Genomic DNA, 13,431 nt, shown 5'->3' on the forward strand with positions numbered 1-13,431 from the left:
CACAATTTAATCGGAGCTGATCACAACTTGTCATGAGTGATCCAGTCATGTCGATGAGCGTTCGTGCTGTGAATAAACAACTTGTGTTTTACTTTTAGGCTGTCTGGAGGTATGGACAGCTATCAAAGCTACTATACATCACATTAAGAACGATGTACAAATGAAAGTCGGACACAAATATATAATTTAAATGATTTATTCAAGTTTGCAATATTTTGAACAGGCAGCCACACAGTCACCTACTTTGTAATGTTCGATACCTCCCTGTAAGCGTCACAATATCCACCTCTCACCCACAACCTCACATACGAGTACTGAATGTGCATCAAAGTGATCTTAGGAAGGCAGATATAGCAAAAGATGAACGTAAACGACAAACGAGGCGATCGACATGGTAAGTCAACAATGGGTCCTCAATGTACACGCCCCGGATTTCTATGACGAAAATAATAGAATGTCGCCAGTTGTCATGACTCAAGTTATACTGCAACACCGGATTCAATTATGTTCAATAAGTCTAGTTAAAAGAAACTGCAATGCATTGCATCTGACGGTCTCCAGGTCCACGGGGAGGGTCGAGAGAACCCCTTCAGGAGGAGGAGTTCCTCTCGGCTGCTGGACCCAAAGGTCCTGGTCCTGAGTCGGCGGGGTCAAAGCTCTGGCGCTGCTGCAGGAGTTCTCCAGCGTCCACCAGCTCTGCAACGCCGCCCCTCACGAGCTGGAGCCCATCGTGGGTCAGGCTGCAGCTCAGCAAATCCACAGCTTCTTCCACAAAGCCACTGCTGCTGGAACCTGAGCTCTCAGAGTCTGGGGTCTGATAGGTGTGTTGCTTAGTAAGGACATATTAAGTGTTTTAACTTTGACGTGTGTCACAGTAGAGGCTTTCATGTTCAAAAAGGTCTTATTTCATGTAAACCCCAATATAATTCAACAGGAACCTCCTTTATTGTAACATCACACAATAAATAATATGATACAACTGCTACCCTGCTGCTAATTTAGCTTCTTCCACAAACCCACTGCTGCTGGTAAGTAAGGACATGTTATTCATGTTCAGGTGTATATCAGTATGTAGTGTCTCTACTTTAAAGAGTCCTCTCCTGCTGATGTTCAGGTGTATATCAGTATGTAGTGTCTCTACTTTAAAGAGTCCTCTCCTGCTGATGTTCAGGTGTATATCAGTATGTAGTGTCTCTACTTTAAAGAGTCCTCTCCTGCTGTTGTTCAGGTGTATATCAGTGTGTAGTGTCTCTACTTTAAAGAGTCCTCTCCTGCTGATGTTCAGGTGTATATCAGTATGTAGTGTCTCTACTTTAAAGAGTCCTCTCCTGATGATGTTCAGGTGTATATCAGTATGTAGTGTCTCTACTTTAAAGAGTCCTCTCCTGCTGATGTTCAGGTGTATATCAGTATGTATTGTCTCTACTTTAAAGAGTCCTCTCCTGCTGATGTTCAGGTGTATATCAGTATGTAGTGTCTCTACTTTAAAGAGTCCTCTCCTGCTGATGTTCAGATGTATATCAGTATGTAGTGTCTCTACTTTAAAGAGTCCTCTCCTGCTGATGTTCAGGTGTATATCAGTATGTATTGTCTCTACTTTAAAGAGTCCTCTCCTGCTGATGTTCAGGTGTATATCAGTATGTAGTGTCTCTACTTTAAAGAGTCCTCTCCTGCTGATGTTCAGATGTATATCAGTATGTAGTGTCTCTACTTTAAAGAGTCCTCTCCTGCTGATGTTCAGATGTATATCAGTATGTATTGTCTCTACTTTAAAGAGTCCTCTCCTGCTGATGTTCAGGTGTATATCAGTATGTAGTGTCTCTACTTTAAAGAGTCCTCTCCTGCTGATGTTCAGGTGTATATCAGTATGTAGTGTCTCTACTTTAAAGAGTCCTCTCCTGCTGATGTTCAGGTGTATATCAGTATGTAGTGTCTCTACTTTAAAGAGTCCTCTCCTGCTGATGTTCAGGTGTATATCAGTATGTAGTGTCTCTACTTTAAAGAGTCCTCTCCTGCTGATGTTCAGGTGTATATCAGTATGTAGTGTCTCTAATTTAAAGAGTCCTCTTCTGCTGATGTGCAGGTGTATATCAGTATGTAGTGTCTCTACTTTAAAGAGTCCTCTCCTGCTGATGTTCAGGTGTATATCAGTATGTAGTGTCTCTACTTTAAAGAGTCCTCTCCTGCGGATGTTCAGGTGTATATCAGTATGTAGTGTCTCTAATTTAAAGAGTCCTCTTCTGCTGATGTTCAGGTGTATATCAGTATGTAGTGTCTCTACTTTAAAGAGTCCTCTCCTGCTGATGTTCAGGTGTATATCAGTATGTAGTGTCTCTACTTTAAAGAGTCCTCTCCTGCTGATGTTCAGGTGTATATCAGTATGTAGTGTCTCTACTTTAAAGAGTCCTCTCCTGCGGATGTTCAGGTGTATATCAGTATGTAGTGTCTCTACTTTAAAGAGTCCTCTCCTGCGGATGTTCAGGTGTATATCAGTATGTAGTGTCTCTACTTTAAAGAGTCCTCTCCTGCTGATGTTCAGGTGTATATCAGTATGTAGTGTCTCTACTTTAAAGAGTCCTCTCCTGCTGATGTTCAGGTGTATATCAGTATGTAGTGTCTCTACTTTAAAGAGTCCTCTCCTGCGGATGTTCAGGTGTATATCAGTATGTAGTGTCTCTAATTTAAAGAGTCCTCTTCTGCTGATGTTCAGGTGTATATCAGTATGTAGTGTCTCTACTTTAAAGAGTCCTCTCCTGCTGATGTTCAGGTGTATATCAGTATGTAGTGTCTCTACTTTAAAGAGTCCTCTCCTGCTGATGTTCAGGTGTATATCAGTATGTAGTGTCTCTACTTTAAAGAGTCCTCTCCTGCGGATGTTCAGGTGTATATCAGTATGTAGTGTCTCTACTTTAAAGAGTCCTCTCCTGCGGATGTTCAGGTGTATATCAGTATGTAGTGTCTCTACTTTAAAGAGTCCTCTCCTGCTGATGTTCAGGTGTATATCAGTATGTAGTGTCTCTACTTTAAAGAGTCCTCTCCTGCTGATGTTCAGGTGTATATCAGTATGTAGTGTCTCTACTTTAAAGAGTCCTCTCCTGCTGGTTGTAGAGGAAACTTCTGTGTAGCATGCAGTGGAGTCACCGACTCAGGAAGGAGACACGGGAAGAGTCGGAGCTTTGATGTCAAACCACTGTGATTTATTTGGAGTTGGTACCAGAGTATTCACATCACAAATCCAAGAGTCAGAGGTTCTGACTCCACGGTAGAGTTGCCACGTCAATTCTGGAGAGCCTCTCTCTTGCCAGCCCATCTAACTGGTTTCGCAGAGAGTAAACAACATATTTGAGGAGATAGCCTAAACAGTGTGGGAACACAGAGCTACTTGCCTCGGACACTTATGACCTCGAAGATTTTACCTTGGAGTCCACAAATACAGAGAAGGAAGTGTCCCAGTGTACCCACAACACAGACCATCTGTGACCCAGTATTGACCGGTCACAGAATGGGAACAATAACATTATTGGCTAAGCCGCCTGTGTCCTTAAAGAAGGTAAACAGACATCGAGGTTTGTCCTGTATGTTACTAATTGGCGTCTTATGATAATTATTTCCACAACATATATCAGTATGTAGTGTCTCTACTTTAAAGAGTCCTCTCCTGCTGATGTTCAGGTGTATTTCAGTATGTAGAGTCTCTACTTTAAATAGTCCTCTCATGCTGATGTTCAGGTGTATATCAGTATGTAGAGTCTCTACTTTAAAGAGTCCTCTCCTGCTGATGTTCAGGTGTATATCAGTATGTAGTGTCTCTACTTTAAAGAGTCCTCTCCTGCTGATGTTCAGGTGTATATCAGTATGTAGTGTCTCTACTTTAAAGAGTCCTCTCCTGCTGATGTTCAGGTGTATATCAGTATGTAGTGTCTCTACTTTAAAGAGTCCTCTCCTGCGGATGTTCAGGTGTATATCAGTATGTAGTGTCTCTAATTTAAAGAGTCCTCTTCTGCTGATGTTCAGGTGTCTATCAGTATGTAGTGTCTCTACTTTAAAGAGTCCTCTCCTGCGGATGTTCAGGTGTATATCAGTATGTAGTGTCTCTAATTTAAAGAGTCCTCTTCTGCTGATGTTCAGGTGTATATCAGTATGTAGTGTCTCTACTTTAAAGAGTCCTCTCCTGCGGATGTTCAGGTGTATATCAGTATGTAGTGTCTCTACTTTAAAGAGTCCTCTCCTGCTGATGTTCAGGTGTATATCAGTATGTAGTGTCTCTAATTTAAAGAGTCCTCTCCTGCTGATGTTCAGGTGTATATCAGTATGTAGTGTCTCTACTTTAAAGAGTCCTCTCCTGCTGATGTTCAGGTGTATATCAGTATGTAGTGTCTCTACTTTAAAGAGTCCTCTCCTGCGGATGTTCAGGTGTATATCAGTATGTAGTGTCTCTAATTTAAAGAGTCCTCTTCTGCTGATGTTCAGGTGTCTATCAGTATGTAGTGTCTCTACTTTAAAGAGTCCTCTCCTGCGGATGTTCAGGTGTATATCAGTATGTAGTGTCTCTAATTTAAAGAGTCCTCTTCTGCTGATGTTCAGGTGTATATCAGTATGTAGTGTCTCTACTTTAAAGAGTCCTCTCCTGCTGATGTTCAGGTGTATATCAGTATGTAGTGTCTCTACTTTAAAGAGTCCTCTCCTGCGGATGTTCAGGTGTATATCAGTATGTAGTGTCTCTAATTTAAAGAGTCCTCTCCTGCTGATGTTCAGGTGTATATCAGTATGTAGTGTCTCTACTTTAAATAGTCCTCTCCTGCTGATGTTCAGGTGTATATCAGTATGTAGTGTCTCTAATTTAAAGAGTCCTCTTCTGCTGATGTTCAGGTGTATATCAGTATGTAGTGTCTCTACTTTAAAGAGTCCTCTCCTGCGGATGTTCAGGTGTATATCAGTATGTAGTGTCTCTAATTTAAAGAGTCCTCTTCTGCTGATGTTCAGGTGTATATCAGTATGTAGTGTCTCTACTTTAAAGAGTCCTCTCCTGCGGATGTTCAGGTGTATATCAGTATGTAGTGTCTCTACTTTAAAGAGTCCTCTCCTGCTGATGTTCAGGTGTATATCAGTATGTAGTGTCTCTACTTTAAAGAGTCCTCTCCTGCTGATGTTCAGGTGTATATCAGTATGTAGTGTCTCTACTTTAAAGAGTCCTCTCCTGCTGATGTTCAGGTGTATATCAGTATGTAGTGTCTCTACTTTAAAGAGTCCTCTCCTGCTGATGTTCTGGTGTATATCAGCATGTAGTGTCTCTACTTTAAAGAGTCCTCTCCTGCTGATGTTCAGGTGTATATCAGTATGTAGTGTCTCTACTTTAAAGAGTCCTCTCCTGCGGATGTTCAGGTGTATATCAGTATGTAGTGTCTCTAATTTAAAGAGTCCTCTTCTGCTGATGTTCAGGTGTATATCAGTATGTAGTGTCTCTACTTTAAAGAGTCCTCTCCTGCGGATGTTCAGGTGTATATCAGTATGTAGTGTCTCTACTTTAAAGAGTCCTCTCCTGCTGATGTTCAGGTGTATATCAGTATGTAGTGTCTCTAATTTAAAGAGTCCTCTCCTGCTGATGTTCAGGTGTATATCAGTATGTAGTGTCTACTTTAAAGAGTCCTCTCCTGCTGATGTTCAGGTGTATATCAGTATGTAGTGTCTCTACTTTAAAGAGTCCTCTCCTGCTGATGTTCAGGTGTCTATCAGTATGTAGTGTCTCTACTTTAAAGAGTCCTCTCCTGCTGATGTTCAGGTGTATATCAGTATGTAGTGTCTCTACTTTAAAGAGTCCTGAACTCCTCTAAAGGGCGTCCTCAGATGTCCCTCATGATGTATCACAGTGTTCAAATCAGCTGTTCACACACACCCCAAAACCTTATAAACAACATTATCACACACTTCCTACTAAACTATCTCAACTGTGAAGAGGTATGTTCAGCTCATCTGAGAACAGCTCATGGTGTTCTTTATGTTATTTGGTGCAGTTATAATAAAATCAGCTGTTTTTTCTCTTTTTTTTACACAACAAGCAAAAACAAAACAAAAATCATCAGACATTAATTTGACTTTGTTTATTCCAAAGAAAAGAGATCATTATTATTTTTGAGACTTATTCATAAAATGGTCTTCAGTTGTGTGAGCCAATATGCAACATGTCCTATATTACATTACATTACATTTAGCTGACGCTTTTATCCAAAGCGACTTACAATAAGTACATTCGACCAGGAAGACACAACCTTGAAGAAAACAGAATCATATAAGTACATCAGGTTTCATAGAGCCAAAACATTTCAAGTGCTACTCAACTGGCTTTAGGTAAGCCAGTCCTTTATTAGTATATAAGTGCTTTGTTAATAGTTCTATCGCTCGAAGTGGAGTCGAAAGAGATGAGTTTTCAGTCTGGAAGGTGTGTAAGCTATCTGCTGTCCTGATGTCAATGGGGAGCTCATTCCACCATCTTGGAGCCAGGATAGCAAACCCACGTGTTTTCGCCGATGGGAACTTGGGTCCCCCTCGCAGCGAGGGTGCAGCGAGTCGTTTGGTTGATGCAGAGCGTAGTGCACGCGCTGGGGTGTACGGTTTAACCATGTCCTGGATGTAGGAAGGGCCAGATCCATTCGCAGCATGGTAAGCAAGTACCAGTGTCTTGAAGTGGATTCTAGCAGTTACCGGAAGCCAGTGAAGGGAGCGGAGGAGCGGAGTGGTGTGGGAAAATTTAGGAAGGTTGAAGACCAGACGAGCCGCTGCATTCTGGATGAGCTGCAGAGGTCGGATGGCACATGCAGGTAGACCAGCCAGGAGGGAGTTGCAGTAGTCTAGGCGTGAGATGACGAGAGCCTGGACCAGAACCTGTGTGACTTTCTGGGTCAGCTGGGGACGTATGTTCCTGATGTTGTATATAATCAATGATTAGAAAATAAAAGATAGATTTAGCATCAAGACATGCCAGGAAAGTACAAATGCTTCTCATTTTGAATATGTTGTTCTCGATGATTTCAAAGGCAAGTAATAGAGTTTTTAGAATTCATCAGATCGTTTCAAAATATGTAGTCAAATCGGTTTGCTGTTTTAGTAGCAACGAAAATATTTACAGAAAAAAATGCATTGATCTCAATCTGATAATAAAGTGTAAACAACGCCCACCCCCTAAAACACATACATTATAACCAGGGGTGCACATAACTTTTTTGCCCTGGTTCTCAAAGGAGCACCTGGAGATGTTGCTTGGTGCTCATCCTTAAAATGAAATAAACCGTAACTTTTGAGGGGGTCTTGACTTTATTTGCCAGACACACGGCACTGAACACACATGCAGAGGTGCACACAGAACACACATGCAGAGGTGAACACAAGACAACATTAGCACGACCAGTAATCCTACAAGCTGTCATCACTACCCTCCTCACTGTTCTCCTCACTGTCTTCCTCTCTGTCAGACATGGTAGCTGATGATGTAGGCCTACTTCTTTCCTCTCTGGTTGAGTCTGCGATTAGCTGCTTGCATCCACAAGTTAACAGCTGGGTTTGGGTCGAAAGTCTCTGTTGTCATCTTAGACAAGTGGATGTAATCAAATAAGTATGTGAACATAACCAATAACCTACCATAGCCAATAACAAATGGATGTAACTTATTTTATTTGTGTTGTTCATTCATATCTTATTTTACCGTAAACATTTTTTTTTCTATCTCTCCAGTTTTAAAGGATATTTTTGGTTACTGTCCTATAGTATACATTGGAATGATTTCAAACCTGTTTATCCCAATAATTATAAAGGAGTTCCTTGGAAATATGTGTTTACATAAATTGTGACCAAATCGTTTGAACTTAGACTAAAGTGAACTATCTAAACACTCAAGATGACTTTACCTCACTGAGCTGTAGTATCAGCCTCTCAGTCTGACTGGAGAGGACTCTCCCTCCACATTAATGTAGAAACATCTTCTTCTTATATCCGTTAGAGCAGCTAGCACGGCACCAGATTCTAATAACAGCGCCGGTACCGGTGCACCCTCCCTCTCTCCCTCACTCACTCGCATTTTGGCTGTGAGCTGCGGGTGCCAGATAAGCCAACATCCCCCATTTTCATCACTTACAGCGCCCATCGTACAGGGCAAAATTAAACGTGTAACCGGGGTGAAAAGGGTGTTACATTTACTTAATTGTGAATATCGTTACATCAAGGCCGAAAATTAGGATGAGCCCCAACGGTCAAAAAAATGTTTTGCCCTCCCAAAACTGCCAGCGCAGCGCCTCCACAGATCTGGCGCCCTAGGCGAACATCTATTACGCCAGTGCTACGGGCCGGCCCTGAGTTCATATGCAACTCGCAAATATCTTTCTCTCTTCTCTCTCCTCTCTTCTCTCTCTCCCTCTTCTCCCTTCTCTCTCTCCCTCTCTCTCAATGTTGGTGCGCAAATGCGCCTTTTTTCAAATGACCCGGTGCTCTTTTTTTGGCGGAGGTGCGCATGCGCACCTGCGCACCAGTTATGTGCAGCCCTGTTTATAACATTACATGATATTGAACCTGATTTCAAATCAAAGGGTTGTTCGACTCGGTGTGATTGACAGGAGAGATGATCAGAGGGACAGAGTTTTTACCACCTTTGTTCTTACAAGGACCAAAGAATGGGTAGAGTTTCTCTTTGAAGCAGCAGCCAGTGAAGGAGTAGATCAGAGCTGCAGCATCAACATCATAAAAGGAGACCAGACCCTCCTCATAATCCACAAACACCCCCACCTTCTGAGGCTGAGACTTCAGAGAGAGACGGACTGAAGGACCAGCAAGAGCTTTGTACTCATTTTCATTCTTCAACCATATCGTCCAGTAACCTTTCTGAGGAGTCAGTGAGATCTTTCCCTTCCTGTTGATCGACTCTCTGGCCACTCCTAGAGTCCCAGTCAGTCTTCCCTTTAACCTGAACCTCGTAGTAAAATCTTCCTGAAGAGAAACTCTGCTTTCCTAACACAGAGTAACTAGCATTAAATCTCTCTGGATTGTTTGGGAGATTCTTCCTCACATCACCATGTTTCACTTGTTTTCCATCATCAGACAGGATGAGTTTGGGTTGTGCTGTATCAGAATCAAGAGTCACCTCCACCTCATACTGCTGGACCCTCTTCAGCTCGAGCAGCTTCTTCATCTGATTACTGAGCGTCTCCTCCAGCTGAGTCACAGCTCTCCTCACAGTCCCCTCATATGAAGGTGGACGGACCCTGACTTCTGTCCAGTTCTTGGTGGGTGGAGCAGCGTTCAGGGACGTGAAGCTTTGGAGGAGGTGGAGCTGGTCTTCAGAGCGTGAGAGCTGCTCCACCTCAGAGCTTCTCTTCTTCAGCTCAGAGATTTCCTGTTCCAGCTCTTTGATGAAGCCTTCAGTCTGTTCCTCTGTCTCTCTCTGCTTCTCTTTGATGGAGTCGATGAGCTCGGCCTGGCTTCTCTCAACAGACTCCTTCAGAGCGGTGAAGACCTGAACACCATCTGCTATCTCTCTGTCTGCTCCTTCCTTACTGAGCTCCACTGAGCGATTCATCTCCTGAATCTTCAGTCGTCTCTTCTGGATCATCTGCTGAATTTCAGCCTCTGTCTTCCCTAGCTCAGCCTTCTTTCCTTCATATCCTTCTTTCAGAGGAACAACATCATGTGTCTTGTGGTCTGAAACAGTGCAGAGCATGCAGACACACACCTGGTCGGTCTTACAGAACAGCTCCAGCAGTTTATCGTGCTTCACACACATCCTGCCTCCCAGGTTCTCCTCAGGGTCGATCAGCTGATGTTTCTTCAGGCCTGCTCTTGTCAGGTGAGGCTCCAGGTGAGTCTCACAGTAGGACTCCAGACACACCAGGCAGGACTTCAGGGCCTTCAGTCTGGTTCCAGTGCAGGCGTCACAGGGAACTTCTCCTGGTTTGACAACGTGTTGCTCTGAGCTGCTGCTGCTGGCTTTCTGTTGAGCTGACTGTCTGAACTGAGCAGCCATCTCAGAGATGAAAGTGTTGACCCGCAGCTCAGGCTTTATGTTGAAAACCTCTTTACAGTTGGGACACTGACTCGGGACATTTCTATCCCAGTGTTGAGAGATGCAGGCTTTACAGAAGTTGTGTCCACATGGTGTGCTGACTGGATCAGTGAACACATCCAGACAGATGGAGCACAGAAACTGATCTTCAGTCAGCAGACAGCTGGCAGCAGACATGTCTTCACTCTGAGGACTAAACATGTGAAGAAACACAACTTAATTACATATTGTCTATTTGAGTCCTATTACGAACGCGAACATTTTAACAACCCCAACGTCTTATGTTAGAAATGTATAGTAAAGGTCCCCAGCACATAGAGACTGCAGGATGATAACTTTTCGGGCAATTTGCACAATTAGCATAAGTTATGTTATTAGCATGAATCAGCATTATCTACCAGGGGGTTAAAGATGGCTCAAATGTGCAGTTCAGATGTTGTGGACGTAGAACAAACAACCAAAAACATTGTTTTTCAAAAAAGTCACTTGTTAATATTATAAATAAAATCTGGAAAATCATAGCAGCATTTAGTTTAAACTCTAAAATACACAATGTGTAAGCTCTATTCATTTTGGGGGATTTTGCCATTGTTGAACAGAGGAGTGAAACCTCCTTGCTGAGCATCACTGAAGTTAATAGTTAACAGTAAACGTTATCAGCTGTATAAAGGCCGAGAGCAGTTATTACAGAAACAGTGCGGCTGAGAAAGAAGGGTTCAAAGCTCAAGGCTGCTCACCACAGTGTGTCACAATTATATTAGAAGAAATATGTAAATATCATGCTTTTTATAAGCAATTCCAAAAACTTGTAACATAACAACAGATACCTTGCTTTGGACAGTCCAGAACAAATCTAACACTTAGATACTACTTTGTTTAATACAGTCATTTATAAAGATGTTTTCAAATACAGGAAATATGAAAATAAGTATAAGCTAATGCTAGCTTTGGCTGCATTCTGTCTAACCTTCCTCACCCAGAGTTTACATTGTATTTTCGGCTGTTGCTAATTTCTTAACTGACACATTTCTATAGTATAATGTTCTTTATATGGTGTAGAAGATAACCCAATGTGTTCTATTTGAGACTGAAGGGGGTGTTGCATTGTTTTTGTTGCAGTTTATATATCTTATAATGTAATTTAGGTGAACTTCCTGTTTCATTTGTATGCTTTTATTTTGAAGGCGAGTTAACGCGGCTGACAGGAAGTGGTTGTAGCTTTGGAAACAACGTGACGGAGAAAGTAATATCTTCTATGTAACGGCGGAGAAGGAGAAGAATGGACTGTATGTGTTTAAATGTTAGCACCCCCAAAAGAGGCTCAAGCTCTCAAGTTGGGTCTGGAGTTACAAATACATTCTAATTCATCAGTAAAGTAAAGCCTACGAGCATTATTCGGAGGGAAATGCTACATATGGTCAAATGGATGTAATACAGTCAGATTCAGATTTCAATCCAGCTTTGACTAAATATGTAGTGAGTGATGTGTCTGTAGTGCACTCACCAGAGTTTGCAGAGATCCTGCTGTGTTGAAAAGAGCTACTGAGTCGAGTGTTTCTTCAGAGAAACAGAGACTGCTGCTCTGCTGTCGCTCAGACAATCTCCAGCTTTCATTTCTGGGAAATTGAAACTCTCCTCTTTCAGTGTGGTCCCTCCTCTCAGTGGCAGTTTGCCAAGAGGGAGTGGAGGAAGAACTGTTGAGGCTTGTTATTTAACTTTGTGACGATGCATTTTACAACTGATCCAAGAGGCTTTCAAACAGTGTATTGAGCACAAGTAGGAATATGTTCTCACTGCATTTCCTCCTTCCGCTTTATTTCACAACAGTTTTACAGGCTGTGTGTTATGATCCCTGTTTAAGAGCAGCTGGTGAAACACTTCCTCCTCCCTGAACAGACTGATAAGGGTTTTTATTGGAGAGAACTGACACTGATTGTTGACTCACATTCAGGTCAGTCTTAGTTTATATTAGAACCAGATTCATTTGTATTCACCTCTAGTTTTGGATTTAGATGTAAACGAACTACAGCTCTAATGTGTGTCAGATTAACTGATGTTGATTCTGTTCAGTTGTATTCTTTGATATGTAGTTAAATCAAATGTATATTTATGTTGCAATATATCAAAATGTATCCTAGGAACTTTAATATAATAATAACAATATTAATGATGTGTTCCTGTCCTCCTTCAGTGTCTGCAGTGCTGCCAGCAGTCATGTTCAGGTAGAGAACAACCGGCTAAACGGCGCCCACCATGCGGAAACATCTGGAAAGGATCCGTTTCCGGGGCCAGAGACGGGACGAGTTCCTGGATCTGATTCTCCCAACACCTCCGACACAGAGAGCAACGAGGAGGTCGTGAGCAGACCTCGAGTCTCCGCCAGAGAGTCGGAGCAGCAGAGTGACGCTCAGGTACACTAACGCACCAAACAGAGAGAAACTCCATGGGATTTTAGCCTTTGCAGACCATTTACATGCACTAATACTCTATAACACTACAGGAGAGGGAAAACCGCCCAAAACGCAAAATAGGTCCTCTTTACAGATCTCCAATTATAATATTTGTAGGCATATATTATAGGTATAGTTATGTATACAAATCATGTCTATTTAGTGTTTTGTTCAAAACACCAAACAGATCACCCATTCTATCCTCATCCGAAAATATGAAATACTCCGAAAAAAATATGAATCCCAGAAAAAAAGAAAAGTCCCAAATGATAGCTGGGGATTATGGGTAGTGTAGTGTCTTAGGCCATCCTAAAGTCCGAAATGTTTTTCGGATTTCATATCGCATTAACACCATATCCCTACATGCATTGCGGCTAAAACATCCAATCAGCGAGCTTAAACCATAGCTGAGGATCTTGGGTAATCAGTTCAGTGGCTGTGTATCGCAATGATGCTCAAAATGTCCCTTATAGGCTTATGTCTGTTTCCGGTTATTTTTATTTTGAAATTCAGTTCCTGACAGACGCCAAAAAAGCCAGAGATTATGGAATTAATCAAATAAATAAAAACAAGGTTAATTGTGTGTTATTGGTGAGTAAATAACAATGTGTTATTTAGAAAAGAATAACAAATTAAAAGGAAAAAAAGATTAAAAAAAATACAGATTTCAGTATTTTGAGACTGAGCCCCATTGCTTTTCCTAACGGACGACAAAAAAAGTCCGACATTATACGATTTAAAATAAAAACAATAATCGTGGCTTGATATTGAGTAAGAACATGTTTTTATGAACCACACAGCTTCCGGTCTTCCAAGACCCGACCGGACAAAAAGACAAAAACATACTACCAATAGAAATACATTGCTTTAAAAATCGTTCTGTGTGACACGAAAAAAGGGGAAAATCATGTTGGTGAACGAATCAATCAATCAATCGAT

At 41.8% G+C, this 13,431-nt stretch overlaps 1 pseudogene; it reads right to left on the reverse strand.

Moving 5' to 3' along the window:
• Window positions 1–8,464: 8,464 nt before the first annotated feature.
• Window positions 8,465–11,891, reverse strand: LOC117546533 (annotated as a pseudogene).
• Between the last annotated feature and the right edge of the window lie 1,540 nt (window positions 11,892–13,431).

Source organism: Gymnodraco acuticeps, unplaced genomic scaffold (assembly GCF_902827175.1).
Source record: "Gymnodraco acuticeps unplaced genomic scaffold, fGymAcu1.1, whole genome shotgun sequence".
Taxonomy (NCBI): domain Eukaryota; kingdom Metazoa; phylum Chordata; class Actinopteri; order Perciformes; family Bathydraconidae; genus Gymnodraco; species Gymnodraco acuticeps.